The sequence below is a fragment of the Aotus nancymaae genome, unplaced genomic scaffold (genome assembly GCF_030222135.1).
Source record: "Aotus nancymaae isolate 86718 unplaced genomic scaffold, 86718_ANA_hifiasm-v0.15.2.pri h1tg000001l, whole genome shotgun sequence".
Taxonomy (NCBI): Eukaryota; Metazoa; Chordata; class Mammalia; order Primates; family Aotidae; genus Aotus; species Aotus nancymaae.
In genome coordinates, this window is record NW_026988412.1 from 12,982,285 (window position 1) to 12,997,333 (window position 15,049).

Consider the following 15,049-nt stretch of genomic DNA (forward strand, 5'->3'; position numbering starts at 1 on the left):
CACCAAGTTTTGGCATGATTTGTTATGCAGCAAAAGCTAACTGATAGAGTCCTTGAATTCTTTTATGTCCCTCCCACACAATAGAACCTAAGCTTCTAAAGTTGGGTGACTACTATTGATTAGCTCCTTTGTAGCTTTCAAGTAGCAAGACTATTTAAATATTGAAGACATATTTCTTGTTCAGAAAACAATTTAATGTTAGATGATACTGACAATTTAGAAGACAAGAAGGTGGGAGGCTATAAATAGTCTAGTTTTATGTGACTTTAATGTCAGTTGATTTTCCAGATTCTAAAACAATTTTCTCTCTAGATAAGTTATCACTGAAAAGACCTGTTATAAAAATATATATATTGGCCCAGCGTGGTGGCTCACGCCTGTAATCCCAGCATTTTGGGAGGCCGAGGCGGGCGGATCATGAGGTCAAGAGATCGAGACCATCCTGGTCAACATGGTGAAACCCCGTCTCTATTAAAAATACAAAAAATTAGCTGGGCATGGTGGCGCGCGCCTGTAGTCCCAGCTACTCGGGAGGCTGAGGCAGGAGAATTGCTTGAATCCGGGAGGCAGAGGTTGCAGTGAGCTGAGGTCCCGCCACTGCACTCCAGCCTGGCGCCTGGTGACAGAGTGAGACTGTCTCAAAAAAAAAAAAAATATATATATATATATATATATATATGTATATCACATCCTCAGTGATTCTGATCATTTCAGAATGTTTTTCACTATTTTATTATGCCCTCCGAAGATTTGAGTTCAGTCATTAAACTTCATCCCCTAGCAGACAAATTGCTGATATTATTTCCGTTTGAGTGGGATAATGCCATAATCAGGGTGCTCTTTGGAGTTCTATTCCTCTTCAGCGAAATTGTGCCTGCTTTAATGTGGCTGGAATTGAATGAGAAGGTGATGTGTCATATGAAACTTGGCTATACTAAAGATTTGAAGAAATAAGCGTTCTACTTTAAATACACATGGAAGGCAGAGGGTTCTTACAGAAACTTTTCCTTTAAATAAAAATCTGAATTAACAGATGGAGATACAGGTCATGCAAACCAGCTGTGGCTTGACATTTTTTTTTCTCCTTATAACAAAAAGGAATTTGGGGTAGGAGTGCTGGGCAGTAGTTTACATAGTGTGGTACCTGGTGGGAAAGATGTGTGCTAGGAATATGGATCTTTGGAAGTTAGCAGAAGATGGGCAGAAAGTGGAGGAGGGAGTGATTTGGTAAGAGCTGAACCCATGGCTAGAGAATCCCTGTTTCCACACAGGCAGGCTGTTTCTTGAGGGTGCTGGCAAAGGGAGTGAGCCTAAATGGCTGACATAGTCGTAGTGGGTATGGAGATGAGAGAAAACCACAATGAGATGGTAACATGGAGGATTTTATGAAAACGTGGGAGAAGAACTGGAACCATCCACATAGTGAAGTTGAATGTTCCCATTAAGTTTACCAAAATTTCTGACAGGCAGCATGATTCCAAGTTATTTATATAGGCAATACATTGGAGGGGGTTTCTCCAGAATATGGATCTTAAAGAGCAATGTCCAGCAGTATCATTAAATCACTCTCCTGGAGCTGAGTGCACCAAAGCTCAGCTGCACAACTGCAACTCATTGTGCAGGGAGTAAACATTGATTCATAGAGGACATGGTTTTCTCTCTAACAGGAGAGATGTGGAAACTATTTTATTATGAGCATTAAAGCCCCCAGGGAAGCACTTCCAAGACTGGATGCTTCAGAGGGACGCAGGTGCATGAGAGAGCCAGGTGAGTGATGTAAAATTACCAGAGTGACTCATGAAATTTCAAACTGGAAGTTGGTAATGTTTAAGTTATTTTATTGTAGTAGAAACTGGAGAGCATTCTAGAAGGAAAAGGAGCTTCACAGTGGGTCTTCATTAGTTGGGAGAGGATTCCCTGTACCCTAGGTACTGGACTGTATCAGTCCCACGCTGGTTATCAGCAACTGCTGGGCCCTGGTGAAGGCTACTCATTTCCAGAAATTGGAGATATTTATTTGCCAGGAGTACACTGTCAGGAAATAGGATATTTTAAAACTGATGTTAGAATAGTATCAATCAAACTGGGGTTTATGAATTCTTTAGAAGAAATTTTCCATTTGTGGTTTTCATTTGGTAAGTGAATAAAAGAGTAACATTTTAAAGCCTACTTTGGGTCCCCCAGATGAACCCATATAAGTAAGTCTTGTCCTGCAATTGCAGTGTCAGCGTTTGCATTTATGGAGACAAGTAATAGCTCTAAGATATCTTTACATGCTACCAATAAAAATTTTGTGGCTGTTTAATAAGAGAAAACTGGAGGGAGAATTGAGCCATCACTTTTACAGGAAACAATAAAGGCATATCAAATTCAGAGGCAATACTATGGCATAGAAATTCTATTTTTCTTTAAAAGATATCTATGTGTTCCTCATATTTTGGAAATACTGGCTTAGAATATGCCACTGAAATGCTGCGAAGGGGGCAGGCTTCTGGGCAGAAGGTGCTGGAAAAGCTGTGTGCTCTCACTTTGGGAATGCTTCCTGCTGCTTCCACCATCCAATATAGAAGCCCCTAGCCATAGGGGTCTATTTAAATGTAAGTATAAATGCACTAAAATAAAAATGAAAAGAAGTGAAAACTCAGCTCTTTAGTCCCACATTTCAAACACTTCAGTTGTGAAACCTCACCCAGCCACACTTCATGTGTTCCGTGTCTACCTGTGCCTAGTGGCTGCTGCATTGGACAGCAAACGTAGACAATGTTTGTCATCACAGACAATTCTACTGGACAGTACTGCTCTGTGGTCTCCAAGTTTCAGATGCCTGTTTCTTTAGGGAGATGCCTAACAACACATGCCCAAGTGTGTAGCAATTGAAAGAGCTGGGTGGGTTTTTTATCTATTTGTGGATCACAAATGAGCAGGGAGGTGAAAGTCCATATACATTAAGATGTGAAACTGTGTAGCAAGTATGACACATGCACGGAGTATATATTTTGGATAATCAGGCTGGTCTGGAATTATTAGTTCCAAGAAGAATGCTGGACAATTTGGATGTCATCTAAGAATTTTCTAGAATTCTCACTCTCTGTGGAGTGCAAATGAGAGAAAGAAAGAGGGCTGTGGTACCGACAGCTTTCAAGGTATAAGATGGATTGGCTAGCAAAGTTTCAATAGAGAGCCCTGGTCCCATGTTCAAGCAATTCTGCCTCAGCCTCCTGAGTAGCTGTGATTACAGCCATGTGCCACCACACCTGGCTAATTTTATATTTTAGTAGAGACATGGTTTTTCCATGTTGGTCACGCTGATCTCAAACTTCCAACCTCAGGTGATCTGCCAGGCTTGGCCTCCCAAAGTGCTGGGATTACAGGCGTAAGCCACCTTATCTGGCCCTGATGCCTTTTAAGAAGAGGAAATTAGGACGCAGATACAAAGAAAAGACCTTGCAAAGGTAGAGAGAGAACATCTACAAATAAAGGAGAAAGGACTTAGAAGAAATCAACTGTGCTGCCACCTTGATCTTGAACTTCTAAATCCCTGGACTTGAGAAAATAAATTTCTGTTTCTTTAGCCACCTAATCTGTCATACTTGCTTATGACAGCTCAAGCAAACTAATATAATTTCTTATTTTATTATATAACATTGATCCAAACTTGCCGTTATTCTACACGTGTTTGCTTATGAGCTTGTTGCCCATTACCCCAACTAAAATGTAACATTCTTGAGAGTGAGACTGTGTCAGTGCTCCTCCCTGCTCTGTTTCCAGCACCTACAGCAACAGAACTGGGGACTCCATAGCTGGTTAATAATTACTTGTTCACTCAATAGTAAATCAATGAATTGGGAGGGATTCTAGGCAAATAGGGAAGCAAAATGTGACTCTAAAGTTTAAGTTTTAATACCAAAAAGATGATGCTTCCATTGATAGAAATGATATAGTTCAGATGTTGACCTAGTTTGGAGAGTGATTGCGCATTGGTTTCAGTGGTATTAAATTTGCAGCAATAAACACTATACCTAGGTAGAAAAGTCCAGAATGCCGTTATAAATATGCAATTGACCTTTAAAATGAAGGTTAGGGCTAGTGACTAATTTAGGCATACAACAAAACCAACAGTGGCCTAAATAAGATAAATAAAGGCTTATTTTTCTTTCACAGACAAAAAGTCTGAAGGTCAGCTATTTAGAACTTAGGTGACAGCCTAGAGATGCAGGGATCTTCTATCCTTAGCACATGACTTCCTTCCTTAAGCTCTTCTAAGATTATAAGTGGACTGTGGAAGTTCCGGCCATCAGATCCACATTTTAGGTAGAAATGAGGATGAAGAGCTGAAAGGACCTGCCCCTCAGCTGAATCAGCCCGTTTTAAGAACTTTCAAAAAAAAAAGAAGTCCTATTTAATGACTTTTGCTTGTATTTCATTGGTCACCTTGTATGCAAAAGAAGGCAAAAAATGACATTTAGCTGATCATTGATGTGTTTAAAAATATAAGAGTTCTATAACTAAAGAAACAGGGGAGGTGAATATTATAGTCTCTGTCCCTAGCAGTTTATATTACATTTGTATGGAAAGGAGAGGGTTTCATTTGTGGGTGCTGTGTTATGGTCACAGTATGACACAAGGGATACCTTAGGACAACAGAAATTATTACCTCAGAATTCTGCGGGCTAAAAGTCCACAATACAATCAAGATGTTGAGAGGACCATGCTCCGTCTGAAACTGGAAGAGAAATTCTTTCTTGCATTTTCCTAGCTTCTGATGGCTTGCCAGCAGTCTTTGGGATTTCTTGGCTTGTAGATGCATTGCTTCAATCTTTTGTCCTCACATGGCATTTGCCCTATGCATCTTCACATAGTTTTCCCTCTGTGTCCATCTGTCTCTATGTCTAAACGTCCCCTTTTTATAAGGACAGCAGTCATACTGGATCAAAGCCCACCCTGATAACCTCATTTTAACTTGGTTAAATCTGCAGAGTCAGAAATAAAGTCATATGCTGAGGTACTGGGGTTAGGAATTTATATATCTCCTCTGGGGAAAGCAATTCAACCCATAACAGTGCATATTGTGTGCTCAAGACAAAGCTTTCCAAATCCTGCACTGAGGAAACCCACAGTGCTGTTGCGAACTCACAAAGGTACAGTAGGATCTTTTAAAATTCCAGGGGAAACACAGACCTACTTAATATGTGTTGGACCACACAAATTACTAAATCAAAGTAGCTCACAGTTTCAACATTAAATCATGCTATGTTCTTGTTACTGATGCCATAACTTTAAAAATCCAAGTTTGCAAATAAGCAAGCATAAAAAATCAATGTGGAAAATAAAGTGAATGTGAGGATGTTTGATCTGATCCTAAATTTTGGAAAGCTTTGCAGTGGTCAACAGGTACACACAAGCTATTAGTAATTGTGCTTGTTTAGAACTAAGCCGATATTTAAATGTGTTATGTTTTCAAATTGCTACTAATTTGTTAAGGCATACATACTTATTAAGTTGCTCAGATATAACTCTTTAATGAATGGAACCATTATTGTTTCCTTTGGCCTAATGGCATTGTGTAACAAATCACCAAGCTACTAAGGATGCCATGAATCCATGAAACCTGGGAGTGTCTGAACAAGGAGCTCATTAGAAGGAGACAGGACAGATGAGCAAGCAAGCACAATTAAGTGTTAGATCTGAAAGAACTCTATACTGGCAGCAAAGCAGATTGTCCATATTCAGAAGAGAGATGGCACTTTTTCTGAGTTTCAAAAACAAGGGAGAGTGAACATCATAACATCTTGCAGAATAAAACAGAAAGGAGTCTGGAAAAAGCACATGGAATCTGAAATAGAAAAAAATTCATTTCCTGGCATGGGTTTTGGGAAAATGCATCAGATAGAGATCATCTTTTCTTTCAAGTATGAGAAGCCACTAAGAGGTGAGGAAATGAAGAAAGTGAGTACATAGTCATCGAGGTAGCTGAGGCTAAAGGGAGTGAGGGAAACAGGACAGTAGCTCACAGTCTCTGGGACTCAGGAAAGGTGTTTGTTCTGATTCTCTTGAAAGTAACATGTAGGGCAAAGGCACTGGTGAAGGTAGGTTATCAGAATGTGACCTGGGGATACGAGTGAGGAAAGTGAATGAGACAGGGAAGGTGGAACAGCCAATAGGAATGTGCCGTATCAAGGGCACCACCTTGATTCCAAGGGCCACATTCCCTTACAGTAAACATCTCAGCATTGACTCCATGACTAACAGGAGTCTGGGACACATGTCCCCCCACTCTCATGCCTCATGGACATTAGCTCCTCTATACTTCTGTGCTATGTGCTAGGTAGCTCCTGACACTTTGAAGGTGGCTCCAAGACAGAAGTGCAGAGAAATTCCCAGATGAAGGGGGCCTCTGGCAGCTTGAGACTTGAGTGCAACTGCCCAGCACATCTGTGGTTAAAATCTGAGAGGGACAGAGAGGATGTGATAAAGGGAAATATACTTGTTTGCTGCAGAGAGCATTTCTGTGTAGAGGGAAAAGCCATAGAAAGGAGAAGACACAGGTATTAGAGCAGTGATTTTCAAAGTGTGGTTCCTGGACAAATAGCATGAGCATCACCTGGGCACATGTTAGAAATGCAAATCCTTGGGCCCATCTCAGACCAACTGAATTAGAAAATCTGGTCTTGGGCCTAGTAATAAATGTGTTTTTGAATAAGTTTTCTAGATAATTCTAATGTGCACTAAAATTTGAAAGTCATTGTATATGTGTTCACGTGTATGTGTGTGTATGTACATGAAAGACACACGAAGAGAAAGAAGGATGGAGAGAGTGAGAGAGAAAAGAGAGAGTCAGGTGAGATGTGAGAAGTGTATGCAGTCCCGCCATTATGCATCATTCATTCAAATATTACTTATTGAGTATGCATGTGTGCAAGCCACATTCTTTTCATCATGTGAAGAACTGGCAAAAGCAGGAGAACGTGGACCCAAAGGAAAGACAAATATTCTTCTCTCAATTTTTTAGTCAGTAACTTCAAAATCCATTTCTATTCAGCCTTTTATAAGACATATTAAATGTGACTAAACTGATTATTCTGAATTTTATTATCTCTTTGTATCTCTCTTCTGACATGATAAAAAATGAAATGGCAAAACCGTGGATAAATGAGAAGATAATGAAGAGGAGGGGTATGATCCACCAACTAGTTAATTGGTACTTGAAAAAGGCAGAACTGAAAATGTGCTCCTTATCCTGCTGTCCGTCCTATATTCTAGTGACAACTAAAAAAGTAGTAAACTGTCAGTGCTTCAGACTGGGGTGAATAGTTTTTTGATGTCACACAGGCACAAAGCAGTTATGAACAAGCATAATACATCATCCTCCATGCCTAATTTCTAAGAAAAAAATAAGCATGAGAAAATTTCTATTCATTGCAATGACAAAGAAAAAATTTTCTTAGAGTGTGAAATTTAGAGTTATGAACTGAATACTAATCTGAAAACCAAGCCCATCTTCTTTTTAATGGAAATATGTCCTGTACTATAAAAAAAAGTACTGTAAAACTTTTCTTTAGAGAGGACACAGATTTCTATGGTATTTCATGACCATAGAAATAATTCCTCTCACTATTTATCGAACTCCACTTACTCATGACTGAATCAGTTTACGATACTCAATCTTACAAAGAGCATTTTATCTGGAATGACGTTGGCATTGGGAGTGGGAATGTTCCTCTGACTATGAGAGAAAACTACTGCCTTCCATTCTCTCCTCCAAGGTGAAGAGAATACCCATTACTCCGCTTTGTCTAATTGTCCAGTGAGGCAAGAGTATTGAATTTCTTGCCTTGATGGAATACATTATCTGACTGTGCTGTTTTGAGGCATGCTTACCATAGCCAGAGGCATAGTCTATCTGTAAATATTTCAGGACCTGTCTATTTCTTTTGTGTGAGTTTTGATGGAGGATGGCTTTTGATTTAAAAAGCCAATATAAAACCAATGCTGCTGCCTATAGCCAGGAGTGGATGCTCAGGAGACAGAGAAAATGAAAGAAATGAACACTTCAATATGTAGCATGGATTATATCAGGATTACTAGCAAATAAAAATGTATACAACAGGGAGAATGCTCTATTAGAGATTAAATTTCTTTTCTTTTTATTGGCTATGCTCTGGAGAGAGATGATCCCTCATTTTTGAAGGCACAAAACCTATTTCTTTCCATCACCCATGATGAAGTAGGGAAATTGTGTGTGTGTGTGTGTGTGTGTGTGTATGTGTGTGTGTCTCCCTCTAATCTGCCTCCATGAGTCAAAGGGAGAAAGTTTGCAGGCAGAAAGCTTTTTTGATCTAAGAGGAGGTAGTATGGCATCCTAAAGGGGGATAATGAAAGTTAAGTATTGGAAGATGCTGACCTGTAGACTGACCACAGAAAGATGGGGTCAGTGAGCAGAGAAGGCCTCAGAGGATCTCAGCTAAAAGAACCCCTCTCAGCAGTGATTTCTCTAAGCATGGCTTAACAGGTAAAAGACAGGTGTCCCCCTGGTCTTGCTTCCCCCAAAATACCCATACTCTGGGCATGCCATCTGAGTGTCCTCCAGGTGCCTGGAGGCACAACCACATTCTATGCATCAGAGATGCCCCAGGGACATAGAAAGATGTGCAGGATTTCTTAATATTTAACAAGGTAGAAGGCTTGGTGTGTTCATTTTGACATCACTAACGAATCCCTGGAAATCCCAAGTTCCTACACTCTGGTCACAGTTTGGAGTGTGTTGAGAAACAGAGGGTAGGAGGAATCTCTGCTACCAATGCAGACCCTGACAACAATGTGCATTAATAAATATCCACAGGTATATGTCTTTAAAAATGAAAAATCTGGAGTTAAAAAATAAATAGATTACTGATTTTTTTTCTACTTTAAGTCTTACTCTACAGCTACAATAAATAAGACAGTCTCATATTGGTGAAAAATAGACAAGCAGATCAATGAAATGGAAGAAAGGACTGAGAAATAGACTCACACAAGTAGCAACTGATATTTGAAAAAGAAAAGCAAAGGCAATTCCATGAAGAAAGAATAATCCTTCCAGCAAATGGTGCTGGAACAACTGGATATCCACAAGAAAAAAAATTAAATATTATGTCTTTCACAAAATTGACTTAAAATGGATCATAGACCTAAGTGTAAAACATAGAACTATGAGACTCCAGGAAGACAACATTGGAGAAACCCAGGTCGCCATGGTTTTTCCAATCACATTTCAGATATAATAACAAAAGCCTCATCTATGAGAGAAAAACATTGACAGATTGGCCTTGATTAAAATAGAAAATTTCTGCTCTCTATAAAACCCTGTTCAGAGAATAAAATAACATGCAATAGACTGGGAGAACATATTTACAAAGCACAGATTTGATAAAGGACTGGTATTCAAAATATACAAAGAGCTCTTAAACTCAATAATAAGAAAACCAATTATCTGATTAAAAATGAGTGAAATATCTTAACAGAAATTTACTAAAAACATACAGATGGGAAAATGTATATAAAATAATTCTCAGCATCATATGCCATTAAGGAATTTCAAATTAAAACAATGAGATACCACTACCCACCTATTAGAACGGCTAAAATCCAGAACACTACAAACACCAAAGGCTGACAAGCATGTGGAACAACAAAAACTCTCATGAATTGTAGGCAGAAATGTAAAATGGTACAGTCACTTGGGAAAACAGTTTGGCAATTTCTTACAAAACTAAATATACTGTTGCCTATGATCCAACCATTACACTACTTGGTATTTGCTCAAATGAACTGAAGACTCATGTATGCACAGAAACTTGCACATGAATATTTATAGCAGCTTTATTCAGAATTGCTAAAGCTTTGAAGCAACCAAGATGTCTTCTAATTGGTGAATGGATGAACTGTGCTACATGCATGCAATGAAATATTATTTGTTGATAGAAAGAAATGAACCATCAAGCCACAGAAAGACAAAAACAAACCTTTAATACAAATTTCTAAGTAACACAAGCCAATCTGAAAAGGCTACATCTTGTACAACTTCAAACTGCATAACATTCTGGAAAAGGCAAACCTGGGAAAAACTGAAAAGACTGGTGATTGCTAGTTATTTGTGGGGAGAAAGGGAGAGAGGAGTAAGTGCAACACAGGGGAGTTTTAGGACAGTAAAACTATTCTGTATGACACTGTAAGGCTAGAAAGATGTAATTACACATTTGCAAAAACTCATAGAATATAAAACACAGTGAACTTTCATGGAAACTATGGAATCTAATTAATAGTAATTTATCAGTAGTGGCTTGTTAATTGTAACAATTATACCACATTGATGCAAAATTTTAATAATAGAGAAACTTGGTGGGGAAAGGTGAAGATACATGAGAACTCTGCACTTTCTGATTATGCTCATATTAAAAATTTTTGTAAATTCAAAACTACAGTCTATTAATAACAAAACAAATAACCTGTTTTTTTTTTAAAGGACAGAGAACTTGCATAGATATTTCCACAAAGAAGATATGCAAATTGCCAACAAGAGCACAACAAGATGCTCAATATCACTGATCATTAGATAAATGCAAATCAACACCATCTCATACCAATTAGGATGACTACTGTAATAAAACTAAGGATAGTAAATGTTGATAAGGATATCGAGCAATTTTACCTTTTATGTGCTATGGTGGAGAATATAAAGTCATGCAGCTGCTATTGAAGACCGTGTAGTGGTTCCTCAAAATACTAAAATAAAATTACTTCATACTTGAGAGCTTCACTTCTGGGTATATACTCAAAGTAATTGAAAGCAGGGTCTTAAAGTGACATTTGTACATTTAAGTTTATGGTAGCATATTCACAGTATCCAAAAGGTAGAAGCTACCTGAATGTCCATCAGTGGATGAATAGATAGACAAAATGTGGTACATATATACAATAAAATATTGTTCAGTCTTAAAAAGGAAAGGAATTCTAAAACATGCTATAACATGAATGAACATTAAGGACATTACGTTAAGTAAATTAAGCTAGTGACAAAGAGACAAATACTGTATGATTCCACTTATATGAAGTATAAGTAATCAAATTTATAAAGACAGAAAGTAAAATGGTGGTTGCCAAGGGCAGTAGGAAGGGAAGAATTAGGAGTGTTTAACAGGTATAGACTTTCCATTTTATACAAATAGCTTGAAGAGAAGCTTTGAAATGTTTTCAGCAAAAAAAATGATAGATGTTTAAGGAGATGGATATCCCAGTTACTCTGATTTGATCATTACACATTGTATGCATGTATCAAAATGTCACATGCACCCCATAAATATGTACAACCATTATGTATCGATAAGTTTATGCATCAATAAAAAAATTTTAAAAAATTTAAAAATAACTACAGAAGGAAAAGATAAAAATTCTGGATGTTCACGGCACTACAGTGTGAATGTACTTAACACCAATACACTGTGTACGTAAAAAATTGTGAAGTTGGTAAACTTTGTGTTGTGTGTGTTTTACCACAATAAAAATCTATTAATGTAAAAATAGATAAGTAAGTAGACTTCCAGTTTTAGCTTTCATAGGCAAAGAGATACTAGTTGTTACCCTCATGTTTACAACAACAACAAAAAAGCTGAGAAAAGTATGTCAGGGACCTTTCTTGGACCAATTAGAGAACTGAGGTTGCAGGATAAACCATCATCCTGAAATTTGGAAAAAAAGGTAAATGAAGAATAACAGCTAAGGTTTGCATACTTGGAGGAAAAAACCATGTTAATTGTAAACTAGAGGAAGCTCGACTGGTAATGTTGAAAAATTGCTGGAAGCTGAGTATCTACTATTTGTGAAAAGAAGAACCTCCTGGAGACCAGTCTTGAGAAGACCCCAAATTTTCATGAGATTTTATCCCCATGAGACCCACCAGGTTCCTGGGATGAAGATCTAAGAAAGATCCCCTTTAGGGCCTGGCAAGGCAGAGAAAAAACAATTATTGTACAATGCACCCAGAACGTTCTCCATAAGAAAACCCTACTCTCCAGGGAAAAATGCTTTTTGAGAACCTTATCAGCTCAACATGGCTTTCTTCTTATTCCAACTTCCTCTAATATTCCTATCTTACCTAAGAGGGAATGAAAACACATAGTCGACAGGGATCGCAGGCTGAAGAAAACAGATTTGAAATGCCTTTAACTAGGGAAAGGAGTAAGGGAAAGAGGTGGGAAATCTATACCACTGGAGTAGCACATTTGAAGGTTACCATCTAGAGACAGGCAGACGTTTAATTACAATACTTTAATATATCCACCCCCCACCACCATCACCACACATACAATCACCTTACCAGCACAACAATACCATTCCAATAAGGACAGTGGATTAAAGTTGAAACAGTTGTAAGATGCAGACTCTGAGGAAGAGTACTTAGGGAAGCCCAAAGTAAAAGAAGGAGACCAAAACAATGACACCAGAGGTCTTTGAAATCTCTGGCACCTGCAGCCTCAGAAAACATTAAACCATGGTCCAATTTCTAGCTAGATTAAACAAATGCTTTCACTAAATGACTATTTGTCACTCTTCCTATTAACCAATGCATGTCCAACTCTCAAGAAAGAGTTAAAATACACAACAAAAAGCAAAAAGTAGATTAGTGATTGCTTAAGAATGGGGGTGATGAGGGGATGGTTGTAATAGCTAAAGAGGATGGGGTTTCTTCTTGAGGTGATGAAAGATTTCTAATATTTCATGTGATAATTTTTGTACATATCTATTAATGTACTAAAACTCAGTTAATTGTGTATTTTAATGGAAAAATGCATGGTATATGATTTCATTAAAAAACTGTTGGAAAAAGATTTAATTTTTTTAAAAGTGAAAGGATAGAGAAAGATGTATGATGCTAAAAGTAAACTAAAGAAAGCTGAAGTAGTCATAGTAACTTTAGACGAAGCAAACTTCAGACCAAGATAAATTATCAGGATTAAAGAAGAGCATTACATAGATAAGTGAGTCAATTGTCCAAAAAAGACACAATAAAGCCAAATGTGTATGTACCCAACAGCACAGTGTCAGAATATATGATGCAAAAACTGATAAAACTAAAAGAAAAATATGAACAAATCCACTATTTTTGTTGGAGGTTGATCACACCCCTCTCAGTAATTGAGAGATCAGGAAAAAAGAAAACCAGCAAGGATGTAGTTGACTAGATCAGGACTATCACTCTACTTGATCAGAATGACATTTATAGAATACCCCAACCAATCACAAAAGAATACACATTTTGCTCAAGCTCAAATGAAATAGTCACCAAAGCTGATCACATTCTGGGCCACAAAACACACCTTAACAACTTTACAAGGCTAGACATCATAACATGTATGTTCTCAGACCATAATGGCATTAAACAAGAAATTACTAACAGAAAGACAGCTGGAAAATTCCCAAGTATTTGGAAATTAATCAACACAATTCTAAATGACATATGCAAGTAAGATATCTTAAGTAACATGAAAAAATAAATCAAATAAAAATGAAAATAAAATGTATCTGTATTTGTGGGATGCAGCAGAAGCAGTGCTTATGGGGAAATGTGTAGTATTAAATGCTGATATTGGAAAGAAAAAGATTTAAAATCAGCAATCTAAACTTCTCTTTTGAAAACTAGAGAAATCAGAGCAACTTAAGCCTAAAATAAATCAAATAAAAGAGACAATAAAACTTAGAGCAGAAACCGATGACATTGAGAAAGGAAAAAAATAGAGAAAAAACAATGAAACCAAAAACTAGTTTTTGAAAATATTAATACAATTGATAACTCTCTAGCCAGACTTATGAAGAATAAAGAAACAGGTCATAGATTACCAATATCAGAAATGAAAGAAGGATTATCACTATTGATTCAATGGAGAGTAAAAGATTAGAAGGAATACTACAAATACCTCTGTGCCCACAAATTTAATAGCTTAAGTAATGGGCCGAGTCCTTGAAAAACACAAACTATAAAAACTCACATAAAAAGAAACACTTTGAATAGGCACATATATATATATATATATATATATATATATATATATATATATATAAAATATATATGCCATATGTTATATATGTGTATAATATGCAAACTATGTATAATATATACATATAATTTTAACAAAGTCCAGTATATCAATATTTGTATTGTGCGTGTGTGTATGTCTGTGTGTATTAGAGCAACATGTAAAAATAAAGCACCGGTCTCTCAAGGGGCTTCACTTGTGACTTCTACCAAATATATATTTTTAAATACTATTTATCTTCCACAATTTCTTCCAGAAACTATTAGGCTGGTGCAGACATAATTGTGAATTTTGCTATTCAAGAATAATGGCAAAACTCGCAATTACTTTTGCATCAACCTACAGTCAGAGGGAGAACATCCTGACACATTCTATGTTACCCTAGTACTAAAACTAAACAAATAAATTACAAAAAAAGTACAGGTTAATATATTTTGTGAACATATTTGCAAATGCTCCAAACAAACTATTAGCAAATTGATGCCAACAACATATAAAAATAATTGTACACCATGAGAAAGTGATATTTATCTGAAGCAGGCAAAACTGATTCAGCATTCAAAAACCAATAAATGTAATCTGCCACATTGAGAGGCTTTAAAAAAAATCACATTATCATACCAAATGATGCAGAGAAAGCATGTGACAAAAATCTAACACTCATTCATGATCAGTACTTTCAGCAAACTAGGAATGCTGTTAAATTCCCAGCATGCTAAACGAAAATAATGCCCACAAAAACCTACATCTAACGTCATGCTTAATGGAGGCAATGTGGACGCTTTCCTCATAAGACTGAGAACAAGCCACAGATGTGCCTTCTCATTACTCATATCCAATTTCCCACTTGAAATTCTAGATAATACAATGATATAAAAGAGAAATATAAACTTTATAAACTAAAAAGAAAGACAGAAATTGTCCCTATTTGCAGATGACATGATAGTCTATGTATAAAATAGCAAAGAACTGACAAAACA

At 37.0% G+C, this 15,049-nt stretch overlaps 1 long non-coding RNA gene across 1 annotated transcript in view; it reads left to right on the forward strand.

Annotated features, from left to right (window-relative positions):
• Positions 1-15,049, forward strand: part of LOC105732813 (uncharacterized) — a 679,090-nt gene that overhangs the window by 244,223 nt on the left and 419,818 nt on the right. The gene's annotated exons all lie outside the window — the stretch shown is intronic.